The following is a 16,790-nucleotide window of genomic DNA, read 5'->3' as shown; positions in this document are numbered from 1 at the left end:
GACTCGGTCGGATTTTTGCTCCGAGTCCGGCCTCTTGACCACCGAGTCCGAGTCCGGCTGTCCATTTTTTCTGTTAATTCATGTGACTGCTTAGTCTTTATTCAAGGCTAATTTAGATCAAAATCTACCAGAACGAACGCAACTGCTTCCACACTGGCTGGTTCGGCTTATATAGGATCCCTTGCTGAGAGCGCGGATGTAAAAGTGAGGCGACGTTACAATCGGACGTCGGATCGATAACATTTTCCCTGCCCTACCGGAATTGTGCTGGTTCATAACGTAGATCACTCATGGCGTAGTCATAAATGTACGGTTGACAATTTAACCGATAGAAGTGGATACATTGGAACATAACCTACACTTTAATATATTATTTGACATGGTATTAAATGCGTGGCTTTACAAAAATAGTCATTGAAGCCCACCCTTAGCCCTGAGTGCCATTGGCATGAGGCAAAACGCTTGAAAACACACACTCTCGCGCCCAATTAAATAACCACTCTGAAACACAGGACATGTAAGATAATATTTTTTAATCATTAATTACACCATTATAGCGCAGACATTTATCTAACAAATAATTAGTGACGACCCCACAACTATCGAAACACATCAATGATATAAGCTGGGTGACATAATCGTCCTTGACATTGGTACATAATGTAAACATTAGCCTAAGTGCAACTCAACGTGGCCGCATTGATCGTAAGCAGGGCTGTGGACAGTATTCCTACGCGCATTCTCAGCAGCATGATGAAAATAAAATTGAACGTATTTTTTTTTATTGTCGGACTCACCGAGTCCGAGTCCAGCAAAAATGACCGAGTCCGACCAAATCCGAGTCCACAGCCCTGATATATATATATATATATATATATATATATATATATATATATATATATATATATATATATATATATATATATATATATATATATATATATATTTTTTTTATATTGATTCGTTGTTGCAGCCCTTCCTTGTTTAATACCGGGTCTTTTCAGTCGTAGTTTCTTGTAGTCTGGTCGGAAATGCAAATGAACATATACAACTCCCATTGCCATTGGAGACCCAGCTGTCAACTTAACATGGTTTCCTTGAAAAACGTGATTTCCCCGGGGTTCTGGGCACGATTGATCATACAAAAACACTCATAAAGTGACGCATACCAAATTTTCACATTCTGAATCGTAAGAGGGACCATTCCTTTAACATCTGCGTGATTTGTGATGTCAACTGTCTGGTGACATGTGTCGGCTAATTTCCAGAGATCTGCACATATTCTTCCATCCTGGCCAGTTCAATCTACGGTCTTTGAAGAAAACGCCTTGGAAGGGTGGCTGCAACAACGGCTGCCAATTACAACAGTGGCTGATAACACACTGCATTACAGTCACAAGAAAAACTAGGCTGAGAATGGAGGTGGAACGCTGCTTCTTGCAGAGTTCAGTTAGTTCACACTTGGCTTTCCATCTAACATTGAACTCCTTCCGATTCTGGGCCACGGTTGTCAATGATCCAAGGGAAGAATCATTCTCAATAGTTGTGACTTGCCCTCAAGCTAAATTAGCATCATCTGCTCGTGGAGGTGTCCCTGCAGTATACAGTATACGCATATACTACACACTATACATGCTTTGATCTCTCTGACAAGCAAAACAGTCTCCTCCTTGGTGAAGTTCGGGAGTCTTGGAATTGGGAGTGAACTGCAACCTATCCAAGCTGTGGGGCACACCTTGTATTAGTCACCAACCAATTGCCTTTTCACAGACTTCTTAATCTGTAATGCAATATGTCAAAGGAAGTTGAGTTTGAAGCCCAAGGTTATGGAAAAAATATGGCCAAAGGGGAAGAAATGAGGGAAACTGCAGAATTACGCACATTTGTGTGCAAATGTTACAAAAACTGTTCAACACTGTTGTCAAACGCTGATACCAAAATACATAAACCAGGGGTGGAATGTTGAATTACTTAGCGTGTAATACATAAATGAGAGGGAGTTGCACTCTTGAGGGCGCACCGGGAGCAGATCTCCTAGCGGCAGGAACAAGCACCTCCCCAACTGTATGATAACCTATGGATCACCTAAACTGGGTTTTCGGTGCAATCGACAAGACTATCTCCACTCGATGTTGACTCTCATGGGGTTGCACCTGTAAAATGAGCTGAAAGGAACGAAGTCCAGCCTTGGAAAGCAACCTGAGGCCTGAGAGCAGAAAGGCCAGATGGTGGCAATACCGTCTTGAGATGTCTGAACTCAATAAAAAAAATGGTCAAGCTATAAGAAGCCAGCATAGGAGACAATTCGCTGTGTGATCGGTCAGTGCAGGTGCCACCTGATGCTGGGGACGATGCCCGGAGTGCCTTCAGGATTATGACTCAAACGCTCTCGAAATTGATTAAACTGTCATTCTTGTATTCAAATCAAACTGTTAAAACATATTATCACTAAATAAACTTGGCATGGCTGTATTCAAAACAAATTGATATCAGTTGTTATGCAAACTTCCAATTTTATGCTGTATTCAACTCTATTATGTATTCAAACCTCCAGTTTATTTGTTATTGCTGTATTCAAATCATTGCTGTATTCAAATCATATTCAAACTTCCACTTTATTTGATATTGCGATATTCAAAGCATATGTTATGCTGGTCAAATTTCTGTTTTCTTTTGTTGCTCTCTTTTCATGATTATGGTAGTATTATGCGTAGTACTGTAGTAATGTAGATTGTGTGTCTGGCAGTGAAACCTTAGTTGGAATCAAGACGGGACTAGATAAGCAGAATTGCTTCAACCTGCTTCCCTTTTCGACAAGTCATGTCAAACAGAATGTGAAATGAAGTCGTAATAAGTGTGTTGTACTTGCCGAAATAAACAAAATCAAATCAAAAATCAACTAAAATGGCATGGAACATAAACATGGACACAGAAAACATTGTGGCAACAACAGTTTATAGAAAGACTCATCACCTTAAAAAGTGTTTTGGAGTGGAACTAGACTCGTCTTTGAATGCACCTACAATGTGTAGTGATTCCTTTATACGGTCATACATCCAGCTCTTTCAGGCTAGTTCACTGTATGTATAATTACTTTGGGTCATTATTAACCTATTAATATTGATTGTTATTTAAATGTATGGGTTAATGACTCAACGGACCTCATTACCACATGATGGGGTCAAAGCCTGTAGTCTAACACTTTCTGTACTTTCAGAAGAGTGTACTTTTAATGTCGATTGCTCACCATGAGTTAGTAGGGAAAAGAGATGACTTTCTGACAAAAAAATATCCAGTCATATCTTAAAGACCCTGTAAAATAGTCCTTCTCAAGGGGGCTTGTGACCCCAGGGAATCTGGGTATTTTTTTGCCATATCAAAATAGAGTGTAATTGCACATCCACTACAGTAAGTGGCAGAGTCTCTCTCATTGCAAGAAGCATCAGCTCCTCTGTAGAGGTGTACTCACAACAATTTTATTCACAAATGATACTACAAATCGTCATGCACCCAGGATTGTGCAGTCTCCCAAACACGCTATATTGACGTGCAGCTCCTTTTGCTTGTTATGGGAGGAGGATATGCAAAAAGATTAATTTAGCACATTGCATGTGATTTATCAACGTAGAAACAAATTGCTACGAATTAATTTGTGTCATTTAATATTGCAAAACCATAATGAAGAGGCACAGCCAAAAGGCTCCATGGAGATCAGAGCTTTATTGCTTGTGTGAACTTTACAAAAACAAAAAATAATACCCAGATGTATTGTAATACAATTTTGGAACTTTTTTATTTTTCATTTTGAATGATTTAAGTGTTGTCTTTGAGCCTGTCACCCATGACAAACAACATTCTTAAAACTCTACATTTTATTGCATCCGGGTCATTTTCAGCCCAACGGGACAATTACCGAGTGCTGGCCTCTCCCGGAGCCATTTTTTTAGCTGCATAATAATTTGTATTCTACATACAATGTGCAACCGTGACAAGTTGAAAGAAAAATGGCTTTTACGTGCGTATTGGTACTGGCTTCGGAATTATTGGAGTGACCGATTGCTTTTCTGTAATTAAGTAACATCTTTGTTCATCTTCCACTAACGCTTCCAATTTATCATCATTATTAATCATCATTATTAATTTAAAATCACTTTACAATTTGTTATGGAGATGTGGTGCGCTCCAACATTTTCCCTCGCAAATACTATCAAATCTACCTACAACACAAACAATCTTTTACATTAGGTAGCTTATACCACTGTCGGGGCCCTGGCCGTATTTTGAAATGTAAACTGTGCTTACTGGTGTTTTGCACATATCAGGAGCTGCTATCTCTCGTGTTGGGTATGTGTGTGGGGTGAGTGCTCTATTTTGAACAGGATCTTTGTGGAGACCCAGGTGGCTGGCGGGGATTGACTAAGACAGTGGAAACAGCGACCCTTCCCGATAGACCAGGATCAAACTCCAAGCAATTCAAAGACTGCGTTCAGCGAGCAAGCCAGCCAGCCAAAATGAGATGTTTAGCCCATCCAGATAGAAAATGGCCTATGAACAGTCACATAGTACATGAAATTTTTGCAAGACGAATTGAAACCATATCCAGGGGGTAGTTTCATATCCAATTTGGACAGAGTGCTTTTCAGTCTGAAGTGCTCCAAACACACAAATCCATTTTGACTATCCATGATGTCACTCTATGCAGCGTAAGACCCAATGCACCAATTGAAGTGCAGAGGAATAAAAAAAAAAAAAATGTAGCACATTGAAGAAATTGAAAATGGCAGTCTCTGGGCAGTCACTGTAAGAATATCTAAACCTACTATCAGAGGATCTCGCACTGAAACTCTGGTTCACTCTTTTGTCACTTCCGGCATCTATTATAGCAACAAATCTTTCAGCTCCCCACCAATATTATTAACAGACTACAAATTATTCTGAACTCTGTCGTGGATGCTGTATGCTTTACATTGGTTTATCTTCCGTCGTATAGAGTAGAGCAGGGGTGTACGACTCACTTTTGTTGTGGGCCACAACGTAGTTGTTGTTAGAGATTTGCTCACTCCAACTTATTTTGCAAGAACCAAAACAGGAGACAAGCAAGTTCTTTTAGACACCTGCAGGTGGAGAGTCCATTCGTCGCTGTCTGAACAGCGATTATCGAATGAAGTCTAAAAGTCTCCTCCCTGCAAGGGCATATTTATTAGGAGGAACAGAGTGGGGGTGAGTGGACAGGTTTGGTGAACCCCCGGCCTCTGATAAGATCAGAGCAGGGGGTGTTTTACACTGTTGTGGGAAACAGGCAAGACGTGATTGATTTAATCATTACATTGTGAGGGCAAGACAAGATTGATTTAATCATTGCAGTCTACATTCCAACATAATCATAGGATCAAACTAACCTGAAAACCCTAACATCTCCCTCCTGATTTATCATATGATTATGCCACCCCAAACAACAACGATAAGCAAGAAAAAAAACATATATACGTATAATGAAGAAAGTAGAATGGTAAAAATAAAAACAACAAACAATGATAGCAACACTTTCCAGTGAAGATGAGGCATTACCTCAACACCCCAGATCAAACTTATTGTGTAAGCGAAAAACCTGCTGGCCAGATGTCATTAGCAGGAAAATTCTTACACGGCCCCGTTGCCACAGGCGACCAGAATGCTATCAATAAAAAAGAAAAAGAAAAACACAGAAACAGTACATCTGAGGGAAGAGCGCAAGGACAACTTTGTCTCCGACGGACCATACTTTATGGTCATCTGGAACGTTCGCACCCCAGACAGGGTCATGAGGGTCAAAGGTTGCAACTGCTCTGCGTCGAGTCCAGAATGGTTGCGTGCTCCTGTCAGCTGATGATGTCATATCCTGTAGGTGTGGTCTGTCACCCACACTGGTGCACACACTCCTGTCCAGTTGGCGGGCAGCATCGGATAAACCTTGTGACCACAAAGCCACCAGCCATTCTGTATGAAGTATGTTCCGTTTGATGGTGTAGCCATGTTGGTTGGAGAGCCCTCACCACCTGAAATGGCTCTCTTATCTTGACACTCATCGGTGATGTCCAGAGCTCCCATCCAGTTTCCTCCTGGAGAGCAGTCGTCGTTAATGCAGACGTGGGTCTTGTTACCTTGGATGTAACATGTGTAATTCACTCCAGCTGGTCTCTCTGTGTAGGCCACTTGTGGTATTGTTCGTCCTTTAACAGTCACATTGAGATTTGCCCAGAAGTGTTCATCATAGGCACCGTCTGCAAGTCCAGAGTGGGATGGGTCGGCATCACTGATTGTGACTGCTCGGCGTTGATATCCAACTCCTCCCATGGATGCCATACGTTTCGCTTCAGTGACATTCATTGCTCTGGCCTCCAAGCGAACTTGCGTGGAGGAAGGGGGGAGTTTCGAACACGCATAGCACGCCTCCTGTGTGTGAGCTCTCACAGTGAACCTGAGGGTTGTCCACCTGTGAGGGGGAGAGATCAGGCGGCAGTAAATTTGCATTGGACACATCTTTCAGTTTGAGCGTCCTGATTAGATAATCTGCCCAGGACTGCTCTTCATCTGTTGCTTGCAACTCTCGTAGTCAATTGTAGTGCCCATTTAACTGGCAAATAGGAGTTTCTTTTTTTTTTTTTTTTTTTTTTTTTTTGAAACAAGCTCTACAAAAAAAAAAATGTTTGTTTTGTTTTGAAAATATTTTGAATATGAATCAAATCCATATGTTGTATAAAGCTGACTGACCTGCCCCACTATCCCTCCTCTTGAGCCATGTGACGCGCACCATGGCTCAATATTGCTGCCCATTTGCATAGGTTCTTTGGTAGGGTAGGTCATTTATAGATGCCATTCTCTAATCTTGCCCCTGTTTTGACAACTAGCTTAGCAAGTAAATGGATGGCCTCCCCGAATGGGGAGCGACTCAGCTAGCAAATGATTAGACATTTTCACTTTGTTGTAGTTTCTTTAGTTACTTTTCAATCGTTTTCTCATTGTTTATCACAAGAATCTTAGAAATTTGAATACAAATCAAAACGTATGTTTTATTTTACTCAATTGTATGATTTAGAGAATCCATATGTAGTAAAGTTTTGTAGTACTACATATGATTTCATCATCATTTAGTTTGACTTTCTTTCCAAAACGCTTCTTAATTTCTCAGTTCACACATCTTCTACATGTGTTACTGGTTCTCCATTTTTTTTTTTCTAGTTAATTATCAATCCAAAAGCTACGTGTTTCTTTCTAACATTCAACCTGCTCAAAATCACTCTTTCATCAAAGTCGCTCTACTAATTTTCCATAGTAGTCGCCAACGACTTCAACCATTCAACCTTTCATTCAGGCAATCATTCATCAATGCTCATCATATGTATCTCACACAGTCTCCAAAAAGGAGTCTTCCTATCACATCGGTCCCAATTCATCCAAGCTCACCACACAACACTCATATATCACTTTCAACTCAGGTTTCCTGGTAGAACAATCCACCAATTCAAAAAAAAAACTCAACTAAAACAAACAATTGGCAAATTAATCTGAATTTTTCTTTGTTTTTAAATTTGAAGAACTCAATCGCTCAGATTTAGCTTGCAATTAGAATTTTGCATAATCTTATAACACAACCAATCAATTATTCCTATTAAATGTAGCATTGCAAAATCTTAAATTCACAATTTAGCTTCTTCCAATTCCTGAAAGCATGTTCTGTCATTTTTTTTTTTTTTTCTTCGAATTTCTCATGTGGGCTCGACACTTAACATGCACTAATGTGGATTAGTTTCTGCTTGCAAACAGATTTCTCTCTTTTTCCTCTCATTTTTATCTTTCAAAATCATTTCTGTTCTGCGGTGCAAATTGGATAGACCACAGTCTAGCAAAAATTTTTTTTTTTTTTTTTTTATACTAAAACTTTAGCCAATGTTCATCATTTTAACATACGCACACACATGCACAGCTCTCGCACGCAAAAGGTAGTTCCCAGCACCAATGATTCGTCACAGGCTGGCCATTTCCTGTGGTCGATCATGAGCTGGTCCCTCCCATGCACACGAGGACAGCACATTCTAATTTTATTTATTTATTTTCTAGAAGCAAGTTGCATTTCTTTACCACTTGATTTGCATATTTTAACTTCAGTGTAACACAATTTGAGCTCTAGTCATTTGTAATTTGGGCATACAAACAGCATTGTCACACTTCTTGGATGGACAGGATTTCTAATAATCTAAAAAAAATTCTAATAATCTGACAATGACATGTTTTGCTGTCATATGGGCATCTATTCTTTCTTTCTCTGTATGAGCATAAGCGGTCAAAGAGGAGGAAGCTTGTCATGCTAAAAATTTGGCTTCTCCTCTGCTCTTTCCTCCACCCTTTGATTGATATTGTTTTGCAAAACGACACTCTCGTGTGAAGTGTCCTCGTCTCCCACAGTTCCAACAGTTGTCAGAATCTCGTGGGGGTTTTGAATTATATGGCGGCCTGCGACCTTGTTGGCCTCTACCTCTCCCTCTGCCTAGCTGGGACCCTTGGAAGAAGACTGTTGTATCTTCATCTAGTTCATCATCATCATTATCTAGATGAAATACATCAGAACTTTTGCCTTTTTTGATCACCTTTTCAGCATGTCTGGCCCATTGCATAGTTGTTGTCACACTTGCAACATCCACTTCCACCAAATGTTTCCTCACCCAGTTGCCTATTTCAGGGCGGAAATTAGTGAGGAGCGCATTTTTAAGCTGTTGTTGATAAGCACTCTCATCTGCATCATTGAATGGGATGCCACTATGTACCCAGAATTCTTTTTCAAATCTCAATTGAATGGCGGCCTCATCACTTTTCAACTTTCTATCTTTTGTCTTTTGGATTTGTTCTCTTCTTTCTTGTGAAGCTTTCAACCACATTTTAGCACAATCCAATTCACTCTCTTTTCTTTTCTTTTTCAGTCCATTTTTCTTTCTATCCACACTCTCTTCTAAAACATCAACTACTATCTTCCACACTTCAACTCTCAACTTCCCTTCTACTCCATACTTTTTCTTCCACTTCGGCATATATTGCATACAATTAAGAAATCTACTCGCTATGTACTTCTCATCTCCGTCAAGAGGTAGAGATTTACCGTTTTTATTTCCCATCTTAATTCTAGTAATTTTAGGTTATACAATTTATTTTCTCAAAAATATTATTATTATTATTACTTATTTATTACTTATTTATTTAATTATGTCTTTGAGGATCCTCAATGCAGGTTTAAATTGTGTCACGTGCTGGTGCCACCGGCGACAGGACCACGCCCCCCTGTCAATGGAATCGCCGTCACCTGCCACGGGCTCATGGACAGCACTATATCAGCGCCGCCAGCGCAGACCTGAGTGTCAGTCTGTCCCTTGATGCTGCCTTGCTCATCAGTCCCGAAGCTACGGACCCGCTTGACTACTTGGAACCCCCGCAGAATCGTTTGTCCTCTCCAGCCCGATCGCCGCTCCAGCGCCCGCTGTTCCCATCATCCCCTTCTCCAATAAAGTCCGTCGCTACGCACTTGGCTGTACTGTCCGTTCCCTTACAGTACAGACTGACCAACGCTATGCAGCCAGCGAACGACGAGACGGCATTGAGTCGACTGGAGCGAGCCGAGACCGCCGTCAGCAGCCTCTCTGCCGACATCCGGCACCTGATCAAGGTTGGTCAGCAGCAACAGCTACAGCAGCAGGAGATGGCCCAAGCCCTCCAGAGACTGTCGGTGGCTGCGTCCCCGGCTGTCACGGTACCCCCGCACCGCTCGTCTGCCGAGGCCAGGACGCTCGTGGACGTCCCGGAGCCCCGCCTTGGCAACATCGAGAAGTTTAACGGCGATCCCAAGCACGTGAGGGCATTCGTGACGAACTGCCGCATAATGTTCAGCCTCCAGCCAATCACGTTTTCGTCGGAATCAGCCAAGGTCGGGTTCGTCCTAACCCACCTCACGGGCGAGGCGCGGCTGTGGGGCCTGGCCGAATATGAAAGGATGGCCCCGGCTTGCGATTCCTTCGACGCCTTCGCGGAGGAATTGCTCCGCCTGTTCGACCTGGGATCCGCCGCCGAGGACGCCGCCGAGGAACTGGCGACGCTGCGTCAAGGTAGCCGATCGGTCGCAGAGTACGCCCTTAAGTTCCAGACGTTGGCCGGCAGCAGCGGATGGAACACGCCGGCGCTCGTTAGCACCTTCCTAAACGGACTCGCTGAGTACATGAAAGATGGACTGGTTGCGTACGATCGCCCGCGAACCCTGAGGGGCGCGATGGACTTGGCGGCCCGAGTAGACCGGCGGATCCAGACGCGGCGGCGCGATCGGGAGAGGAGGTCCCCGCGAAACCCGTGTGGTCACATTCCTCCGTCTGCTGGGGACCCGCCAACCACACCACCCGCCGAGCCCATGGATCTGGGAGGGGCTCGGGTTCCCTCGGAGGAGCACCGTCGACGCCCCTCACTGGGCTTGTGTTTTTACTGTGGGGAGGGGGGCCATCGGGTAGCGGGGTGCCCGTTAAAGAGGCCGGAGCTCACGCGGCGTCGGGGGATCCGCGTGAGCTCGACCAGCACCGGCTCTCCCAGCCCCAGCACGCTCACGCTACAGGCACGCGTCCAGCTCGCGGCGGGCGACCAGAACGTGGCGGCCTTGGTGGATTCCGGCGCGGAGGGGAACATCATGGACATTAGCCTGGCACGCAAGTGGGGTGTCGGCTTCCTCCCTCTGAGCCCGTCTATTCCCGCACGTGCCATTGATGGCCGTCTGATCGGCGAGGTGGCTTTCGTGACGGAACCAATTAAGTTACTGCTCTCGGGCAATCACCACGAGACCATCCAGTTTTTTCTTCTCTCCCTCCCAGGACAGCAGCTCATACTGGGGCACCCTTGGTTGCGGCAGCACAACCCGGTGCTGGACTGGGAGGTGGGGGTTGTTCGGCAGTGGAGCGAACGCTGCCATCAGGCGTGCCTGAGGGCGGCCACCAGCCCACTCAGCAGAGCCCCGCCGAGGTACAGTCCCGACATCCCCAATGTCCCAGCGTTTTATCACGAGCTCAAGGAGGTTTTTAGTAAAGCCAGGGCCACTTCTCTTCCTCCACACCGGTCCTACGACTGCACTATCGAGCTGTTACCCGGCACCTTCCCTCCCAAGGGACGCGTCTACTCCCTGTCCGCTCCTGAGCGCCGGGCTATGGAGGAATACATCCGGGAGTCCCTGGCAGCCGGTATCATACGACCGTCCTCTTCACCTGCGGGAGCGGGGTTCTTCTTCGTGAAGAAGAAGGAGGGCACGCTACGCCCGTGTATCGACTACCGGGGACTAAATGAGATCACTGTGAAGAACCGATACCCTCTGCCTCTTCTGTCTTCCGCCTTCGAGAGCCTTCAGGGAGCCACCATTTTCACCAAGCTGGATCTTCGCAACGCCTACCACCTAATCCGCATCCGGGAGGGAGACGAGTGGAAGACGGCTTTCAACACCCCGAGCGGACACTACGAGTACTTGGTGGTTCCGTTTGGGCTCACCAACGCCCCAGCGGTTTTCCAGTCACTGATTAATGACGTGCTACGAGACATGCTGGACAAATTTGTGTTCGTTTATTTAGACGACATCCTCATTTTCTCACGCTCGCTCCCTGAGCACATCAAGCATGTACGGGCGGTGCTGCGCCGTCTCCTTGAGAATTCGCTCTACGTGAAGGCGGAGAAGTGCGAGTTCCACGCCTCCTCTGTCAAATTCCTCGGCTATGTGGTGCGTGAGGGATCCATCGAGATGGACCCTGGGAAGGTGCAAGCGGTCACGTCATGGCCTGTTCCCGAAACACGCAAGCGACTGCAACAGTTCTTAGGGTTCGCGAACTTTTATCGCCGTTTTATCCGTGGATACAGCACAGTGGCCGCGCCCCTCACCTCCCTTACCAGCCCCGCCTCCCCGTACAAATGGACGGAACGGGCAGAACGGGCATTTCAGGAGCTTAAGAGGAGGTTCACATCCGCTCCCATCCTCAGGGTTCCCGATCCCGACAGACAGTTCGTGGTAGAGGTGGACGCCTCGAACGTGGGTGTCGGGGTGGTGCTGTCTCAACGTAGCCACCAAGACGATCGCCTCCACCCGTGCGCCTTCTTTTCTCGCCGTCTGTCGGCCTCGGAACGAAACTATGACATCGGGAATCGGGAGCTCCTCGCCGTCAAGTTGGCCTTGGAGGAGTGGCGGCATTGGCTGGAGGGCGCCACCACTCCGTTCATCGTCTGGACCGACCACCGCAACTTGGAGTATCTGCGATCGGCCAAGAGGCTGAACGCAAGACAAGCACGGTGGGCTCTGTTCTTTGACCGGTTTGAGTTCTCTCTTTCCTATAGACCGGGTTCCCGTAACGCGAAGGCGGACGCCCTGTCGCGTTTGTTTCCTGGGGGGGAGGAGGGACAGGGTCCGCCTCCCACTATCCTCCCGAGCTCAGTTCGGGTGGCGGCTCTTACATGGGAGATCGAACGCCAAGTGGAAGCCGCTTCACGCGATCAACCCGGCCCCAGCAACTGCCCGGAGGGTCGCCTGTTCGTCCCTGAAGGTCTGCGGTCGTCCGTGCTGCAATGGGCGCACGACTCACGCCTGGCCTGTCATCCCGGCGCGGCACGCACGAGGTACGTGGTGGCACAGCGTTTCTGGTGGCCCACCTGGCAAGTGGACACCAGCGATTACGTCAGAGCCTGCTCAATTTGTAACCGCTACAAGACGTCTACTCGTCCTCCGGCCGGGCTGCTTCAACCCTTGCCGGTCCCCCAGCGTCCCTGGTCTCACCTGTCGATCGACTTTGTCACGGGCCTCCCCCCCTCTGAGGGAAACACGGTGGTCCTCACGGTGGTGGACCGTTTTAGCAAAATGACGCATTTCATCCCTCTGCCTAAGCTCCCATCTGCGAAGCAGACGGCGTCCATCATGGTGCGGGAGGTGTTTCGCCACCACGGTCTCCCACAGGACATCGTGTCAGACCGAGGACCTCAATTCGCTTCCACCTTCTGGACGGAGTTCTGCCGACTCCTCGGCGCCACGGCCAGCCTCTCCTCGGGGTTTCACCCTCAGTCCAACGGTCAAGCGGAGCGCCTGAACCAGGAACTGGGCAGGTCTCTCCGATGCATGGCCGCCGGGGACCAGCGCGGGTGGGTCCAACAGCTTCCCTGGGTAGAGTACGCTCACAATTCCCTCCCCAGCTCGGCTACTGGTCTTTCGCCTTTCCACTGCGTCTTCGGGTACCAGCCACCCTTGTTCGCCCACCAGGAGCGTGGTGCGGCGTGCCCGTCGGCCCAGGCTTGTGTCCGCCGTTGTCATCGCGCCTGGGCGAGGGCCCGGGTCACTCTTCTCCGCTCTGTTTCAGGCTACGCCCGCCAGGCGAACAAGCACCGGACACCGGCTCCGGAGTACAGAGTGGGGCAGCGTGTGTGGCTCTCGACGCGGGATTTGCCGCTGCGAGCAGGATCCCGCAAACTGGCGCCCCGCTTTGTTGGACCGTTCCCTATTCAGAAGGTGATTGGCCCGGCCGCAGTCCGTCTTCTCCTTCCAGAGTCCATGAAGGTTCACCCCACGTTCCACGTGTCCCGTGTGCGGCCCATCCATGAGAGCGCGTTGGCGCCGGCGCCCGTTCCGCCGCCGCCGCCCCAGCTCGTTGTGGGGGGCCCGGCTTACGCTGTCCGCTCCCTGCTCCGATCGCGGCGGCGCGGTCGTGGTCTCCAATACCTCGTGGACTGGGAGGGTTATGACGACGCGCACCGCTCCTGGGTTCCGAGCCGCTGGATACTCGACCGTTCGCTCATCACGGAGTTCCATCGCTGCCATCCGGACCAACCGGGTCCTCGGCGCGGGCGCCCGAGGAGGGACGAGGGGAGGTCTTGCCCGCCGGTACCGGGGTCTTCTGCTCCCGCGTCCGTCGATCCTGCGTCTGGCGAGGTGTCGGACGTTTCGGCGGTGTGCTGACCCCCCCACCTGGTCGCCCGGGGAATTGCCTTCCTTTTTTGTTTTTTTTGTTTTGTTTTTGGTTCCTGGGGACGTCGGGAGCCGTCCCTTGTGGGGGGGGTTCTGTCACGTGCTGGTGCCACCGGCGACAGGACCACGCCCCCCTGTCAATGGAATCGCCGTCACCTGCCACGGGCTCATGGACAGCACTATATCAGCGCCGCCAGCGCAGACCTGAGTGTCAGTCTGTCCCTTGATGCTGCCTTGCTCATCAGTCCCGAAGCTACGGACCCGCTTGACTACTTGGAACCCCCGCAGAATCGTTTGTCCTCTCCAGCCCGATCGCCGCTCCAGCGCCCGCTGTTCCCATCATCCCCTTCTCCAATAAAGTCCGTCGCTACGCACTTGGCTGTACTGTCCGTTCCCTTACAAATTGACCTTTCAACAAATTACTAGCCTGTATTATTGCCGTGGATCAATGCTAGAACCGCTTCTTAGTCAATTTATCCTACCAGTCACACACTCAATCACACAAACTCCAGCGCTTTTTTTTTAGGCCTCATGGCTCGGACAAACCAAAGCCGTATCTCATAGCTCGGATAAACCAAAGCCGAATCTCATAGCTCGGACAAACCAAAGCCGAATCTCATAGCTCGGACAAACCAAAGCCGAATCTCATAGCTCGGACAAACCAAAGCCGTATCTCATAGCTCGGACAAACCAAAGCCGTATCTCATAGCTCGGACAAACCAAAGCCGTATCTTTAGCGCTTTAACTTACTTGTCCCCTGGTTCGTTGCACCGCCGGATCCCGTCAATCCACCTCTGTCAGACGAAGGCAGACCTAAGATGCTGGCCCAGCGAAGAATTCTCTTCCCAGGACTTTCTTTTCCAGGTCCTCCTAATGGACGCTGGCTTGTCGACAATGCAGCACATCCTCCTTCGCCGGTCAGATGGTGGGTATGAGGATCCCGGGTTTCGGCACCAAAATGTTAGAGATTTGCTCACTCCAACTTATTTTGCAAGAACCAAAACAGGAGACAAGCAAGTTCTTTTAGACACCTGCAGGTGGAGAGTCCATTCGTCGCTGTCTGAACAGCGATTATCGAATGAAGTCTAAAAGTCTCCTCCCTGCAAGGGCATATTTATTAGGAGGAACAGAGTGGGGGTGAGTGGACAGGTTTGGTGAACCCCCGGCCTCTGATAAGATCAGAGCAGGGGGTGTTTTACACTGTTGTGGGAAACAGGCAAGACGTGATTGATTTAATCATTACATTGTGAGGGCAAGACAAGATTGATTTAATCATTACAGTCTACATTCCAACATAATCATAGGATCAAACTAACCTGAAAACGCTAACAGTTGTGGTTTCCCTCGTGGGACCATCACTGACTTAAATAGAAATGGCTGGGCACGCAGATTATCCCATACACAGAATAGAATCCGGTAAAAAAAATAAAATAAAAAAAAATTGAATTTATTTTGAAAGTGGTATTGTTACAAAAGCAATCATTGTAATATCTCGCTGTTAATTAGACGACATTTTACAGTTTGGGTAGTTTAACAAGAAACATTGAGCTGACGCATGATTTGCATTTGCGGGCCACATAAAATGATGTGGCAGGCCGGTTCTGGCCCCCCAGGCCTTGAGTTTGACATCAGTGGAGTAGAGGTTACACTTGTAAGACAAGTTGCAGTACCCCTTCTTTTATGCTCCACCCTTACATGCCTCCCTTATCTTTTTATTGGTTACCGCTTTCTGTTCTGCGATTTATTCTGATACCACTGCCACATGAAATGGACAGTATATAAATCAGCTGCATTCTGCTTTGCATGTTAAGACCTTACTACTTCCAACAGTATAAGAGCGTCTGATTATTATCCTCTGTTATCACTTTTCCTTCTATCTCAGCAAGTCTATCAGCCTTCCATCCTTTTACCTCTGTCCTCAATTCTGGAGGGGGCTCGTGAGACTCCTATTAATCATTTGTTCCCTCACAGATGAGATGTGAGTTCAGGCCAGTTCTCTTAAATAAATAATAAGCCTAGGAACACTTCCTCCTACCAGTGTCAGCTATTTAAGAGAGAATTATGGCAGCTGTACATCAATATATATATATCCATCCATCCATCCATTTTCTGAACCGCTTAGTCCCCACGGGGGTCGCGGGCGTGCTGGAGCCTATCCCAGCCGTCATCGGGCAGTAGGCGGGGGACACCCTGAATTGGTTGCCAGCCAATCGCAGGGCACACAGAGACAGACAACCAATCGCACTCACACTCACACCTAGGGACAATTTGGAGTCTTCAATCAGCCTACCAAGCATGTTTTTGGAATGTGGGAGGAAACCGGAGTGCCCGGAGAAAACCCACGCGGGCCCGGGGAGAACATGCAAACTCCACACAGGGAGGGCCGGAGGTGGAATCGAACCCGCACCCTCCTAACTGTGAGGCGTACGTGCTACCCAGTGCGCCACCGAGCCGCCGCAATATATATATATATATATATATATATATATATATATATATATATATATATATATATATATATATATATATATATACTATACGTACTATACGTACTATATATATTGGGATTTTAATAAAATCAAACTGCAAGCATTTGTTTTCCTCATGCAAAACAAACTTAGCTCAGATACAGATATACTTCAACTTACTATTTTATTTAAATGTTTTATTTATTTACATTTGGTGATGAGACCGTGAGTTTAAAAACTGGGAATTACTTCAAAAAAAGTACCGTAATTTCCGGACTATAAATCGCGTTTTTTTTCATAGTTTGGGTGGGGGGGGGACTTATACTCAGGAGCGA

At 47.2% G+C, this 16,790-nt stretch overlaps 1 long non-coding RNA gene across 1 annotated transcript; it reads right to left on the bottom strand.

Annotated features, from left to right (window-relative positions):
* Positions 1–5,101: 5,101 nt before the first annotated feature.
* On the bottom strand, positions 5,102–15,305 carry LOC137840323 (uncharacterized). The gene is made up of 2 exons (XR_011086892.1): positions 14,738–15,305; positions 5,102–6,472 (listed from the first exon to the last, which is right to left on the bottom strand). It is a non-coding gene; the product is annotated as an uncharacterized lncRNA (long non-coding RNA).
* Positions 15,306–16,790: the final 1,485 nt, after the last annotated feature.

Source organism: Syngnathus scovelli, chromosome 5 (genome assembly GCF_024217435.2).
Source record: "Syngnathus scovelli strain Florida chromosome 5, RoL_Ssco_1.2, whole genome shotgun sequence".
Taxonomy (NCBI): Eukaryota; Metazoa; Chordata; class Actinopteri; order Syngnathiformes; family Syngnathidae; genus Syngnathus; species Syngnathus scovelli.
The sequence above is the reverse complement of the archived record's forward strand: the minus strand, read 5'-3'. Positions and strand labels throughout refer to the sequence as shown.